Source organism: Schistocerca nitens, unplaced genomic scaffold, assembly GCF_023898315.1.
Source record: "Schistocerca nitens isolate TAMUIC-IGC-003100 unplaced genomic scaffold, iqSchNite1.1 HiC_scaffold_446, whole genome shotgun sequence".
Lineage (NCBI taxonomy): Eukaryota > Metazoa > Arthropoda > Insecta > Orthoptera > Acrididae > Schistocerca > Schistocerca nitens.
The window spans coordinates 216,747-221,444 of NW_026045979.1; positions in this window are offsets into that span (position 1 = coordinate 216,747).

Genomic DNA, 4,698 nt, shown 5'->3' on the forward strand with positions numbered 1-4,698 from the left:
AGGCGATGGAGAGATTCGTCCGAATCTTGATTTCTTATTCAAATCTAACACGCAGAACGCATTTGTATCCAGAATGCCGCTGCGACACACTCCGTTCGCGGTTGTAACGAAATTTTCGGCGCAGTACTGCTTTCGCGACATTTCAAAAATTCACCTCTTTGTAAGTGTTCGTTTATGTACTGCTGAAGAAACGAAAACCTCTGAACTAATTACGATGATGAGTATACGAAACATTTAGCTTTGGAATGAGAACGATTATGGAAATTATTGTCGATTACATCAGTTCGTATCATTTCCTGGTGACGATTACGATAGATTGTTACTGTCCACGTCTGCATACGAGTTTTAGCCGCTATTTCAGAGCAATAAATCATTGTCTCTCCATGTGAACAAATCGGTGCTCGGCACTCACATTATGTATGTGAATGCCAACAAGATAAGTAAGAAGTAAGAAGACGTTGAATCTTTACAGCTCGTCCATTACTATTGCGAAAATATTGAAATGCTTTCAAATGCGAACAGTGTGTGTAATATAGCACACAATAGTTTGCTGTAGGGAGGTGGAAGTGTTATGCAAGCATGACGCCACAAGTGATTACTGGAAGTCAGTGGTATTTTTCATTGAAGAATACGATGCGTAATTTCGATTGGACACAACGATAACTTTTGCGAGTTTATGTCTGAAGGGCCTAACTCTAAATGTGGGTTTATATAGATTAAATACAGTCATGTGGGTTCCATTGACGTTATTTATCGCTTAAAGGTTTACTCGCTTACAACTGCGATGAATGTAAAGTTTGACTGACGCTTGTGCACTTACTATCCCTTTTCCGTTTTTATTTTCTCCATAAAACCGCCATTATGCGCGCGAAAGTTAAAACTGCCGACATTGTGGAGCGCCAGCAGCAACAATCAGTCGCAGAGACAGCGACAATGCTGTGTGGGCCGCGGGAGACGCAGAATTAACGGAAAAATAGACTCAGCCTCTGTCTTTCTACGATCTGCACGCGCGATTAAAAATGCCCAACGTCATTACCGTGTCATTATGCGAATGCGACGCTCGTTTTACGATTTTGTGTAACCCGTGCTGGCGTTCGGGTTGCGTCCCTTTTGGTAGTCAGTGACGTGTTGAAAAAATGCAAACGTAAGCAGTGGCGGTTGGGCGGGGTTTTGACATTCTGCACCGTTACACATTATCGGACATGACATGACATGACAAGGGTGCTGACCGCAGTCTCAATTTTCGATAAAATTAAAGTGCTTAAAACCGTAAAATGATGGAATGCTGTGGTATTTTTTCTCGCTTCAAAATACAGTACGAAATCCGGCATCGGTGACCATGTTTCGGGAATCGATGTGATAGCGTTTACATGTCGGACCAGCAGCGGTAGTGGCAGATTCGGTTTATGAAAAGCACATTCGGTAGCCGTCTCTAGCACTGTTAAATAACGTTTTATAGTTTGTTTGACACAATGAAAGCGATCATTAACATACAGTTTCTTTTTCGAAGCGGAAACACAGAGAAACAAAGATTTTATTTTTACGCTTAACGTTTCTCCTTCGTTCGGCATTTATAATTTTCTGCAACAAGATATCAAAATTTCCGTGTCCATTACTATATACGAGGTCCTTGATCGTTGAGTGACACAATGACGCTCGTAAACATACTCTTTTTCACGCTGTTTATTCCTTTCCAACTTCTTAGTCGGTATATCAAACCTAAACATGGCAAGTCGCATGCTGCCATATGTCGGCCATCGACTACACTGCGTCCTCTGTAACTCCTTTCGCAGTTGACTTATTCTGCAACACGGGTCGCCATCAGAACGTGTCTTTCGATATCGTTGGTTGGGGTGCGATTCACACACTTTCAAGAAATAAAAACAGAACATCTGTACATCGAAATCTCTTCTGGGCAACGAGGGAAGCGTGTTTGTATGACAGAAAGTAAAATGTGATAACTGTGAGCGGACGAGACTGCCACATCAGAAAAACAGGCGGCAGCGATTCCAAATCCGCCTCCACATAGCCCCAGAGAATATCGTATAACGCAGTCAGGCGGTGTAGAATAAATTCTAGATGGTTTTCGTTCTCGAGCGAGGCGTTGGTCAAATAAGTGGTAGCATATTAAAACATAAAATAAGTTTATATTTTCTATGTCCTATGAAAAAAAAGGAAATAAATAAAGTTTTTTTTTTTTTCGTCACTTTCCAACACTACCAGGAACATCTTTTCTTTTTTCGTGAGAGGAAAAAAAATTGATTTCAATGTCAGGTGCAAGTATATTCCCTGCGAAGCGTACTTTTCAACTACTTAATATAATACGTGGCATTAATTTCTCTTTAGTTCTTCAGTGACAGGGCACAATTCCTGGCATGGAGAACAAGAGACATAAGCAGTTAGGTGCGGCGCTGGAAGATACATCATGTGAATGGAGAAAGAGCTAAAGTAACAACCGGCGGCAGTCTTCAGAGAAAGCGGTCGCGAATCAGGTGTTGAGTGCGACGGACTACCTGGCGGATCTTGAAACGGAAAATCTGAACATCAACAGTAGCGGGAGGCAAATGCCGGGCAAGTTCTGTTAGGCAGGAAGAGTATCCAGCAATCTGTGGGCGGCGATATACCACTGTGTGGACAGATTAAAGTTGTGTAACTGATCAGTGAGTGGGACAGGATACCGGCAGCAGACGCAGCAATATGCTGTGCTCACAGTTTTGGAAGATAGTTCGCTGGCTTGAGTAGGGAGAGACTCCAATGTTTCTCTTAACCAGGTACACGGATTGACATGTGTCTTTTTTCGTGGAAGATCAAAACTTGCATATGAATTATAAAGATATGTTATGCGCCTAATACTACTAAAGATGTACCCGGCAATAGTGGGGCAACTTTGAAATGTACAAGCAGAAATGCTTGACGTTTACTGAGTGTAGAATGAGGAAAGTCGGCAACAAACGAATAACCAGACAAAAATTGAATGTAAAATTGTTAATAATCACGCCGCTCGTAAAAAAGTATTATACAGAGCGTTTAATAGATTATAGTGATACCGAGAAAATACACAGGTGTTCAAGGGTGAGAAACTATCGAAATGCTCGATAAAGATAAATAAATGATTGGATACAGCGAGACACGTGGCGCGTGGTCTACGGAGACAGGGGTGCGACGTGGCGCCTCAGCCGCTGTGGCCGCCATTAAGACTTGAGGAACGACTCAGCTGTCACTGCAGCCCTATGATGGCGGACATCTGTAGCCAAGTCTTAGTATTTTGTTCTTGTTTATCACGGTTGCTCAAAAAATTGAAACATTTATTCACACTATGCAGTATGTAATTCGGCTCACCCTGTTACTAAATGTTCAGTTTATAAAGAAAGATATAAATTACATGAAGGGCATTTCTGCTCTGGCTGGAGCAACTGTCTCCTCCACGATTGCATGATAGACGTAACACTTCTATCACGTGTGAGCATTTTCCTCATTCTTTACCTAAGAAAAATACGAGACTAGTAAAATTAATAGTCAACTTCGTCATGAATTACAGGCTCAGTTGTGCGTAGTTCGTAGGAACGTGGCAGGGACGATATCTTTAGTGAGTTTGTCTGTGGTGGACGCAACATAAAACCTGCGTTTCTGTAATTGCTGGTAACTCAATCGCATGACGAACATTATCGTTCAAAATTGTCAACGCGTTAAATTAACAGAAACGTACTGTTTGACTGCCAGTTGCCGCTTTCGTTACTCCTTCCTGTTTTGCTTTCTTCAATAGAATCCCAGTTACTCCGGAGAAAGCCTGAATCTAACTGCCATCATTCCGTGGCGCCAACACCAACAATCGACCGCTGATGAACCGACAGAGCTCTGTGGTCTGCAGCAGACGCAGAATTAACGGAAAGATAAACTCGGCTTCCGCATACTACGATCTGCATTTGCGATTAACGTCTGAGTGTGCTTACAATCAGTACGGTGTCACTAAGCGAATCTGGTGCTGGTTTCGTGATTTTGTGGATCGCGTGCTGGCTTTCCAGTGACGTGGCGGAATATAGGCGGTCAACCTGGCTGGGTGTCATTCAGTGAGATACGTGTAGCGTCTGTAAAAAGTGAATAATTTAAACGGTGCTGGCTGAGCGATGTTTGCCATCCAGGAATGTTATACAAGGTGCGGAAAAACAATTTGACCAAAAGTGCAGGGCGGAAAGACAGTACGAATCATAGGAATTAGAGTGCCGCAAGTAAGAGCCGCAAATGCGTAATTTCGGCGCTACAGGAGTGTAATTAAAATCTGACATGGAGACCACTTTACCCAAAATGAAAGGTAATTTATAGAAAATGTACGGCTGAACACAGTCTTTGGACTAACCAGTCTTCAGGATGAGAACAAGAAAACTAAAACATCACATACACGTTCATCATACTTAGGAGACGTACCACACAATATTTCCTTAGAAATGAGGACAATCGCGTGTCCATATTTAATACTTGAAGATGTCTTGAAAAGGTCAAAGTAAATGAAAAATGAGTCACCACTTAATTAAGTAAGCGTGTCGTAGCAAGTGACATAATGATAGTCGAACTCTCACGACTCCATAGAAAGTGCTGGAAACGACAAAATGACGAAACGCGTTGGTAGCGATGTACAACTATAAAATTTAGTGGACGGCAAGTACGTGAAAGAAAATGCGAAACGTTTAAGCAAGTAGTAGA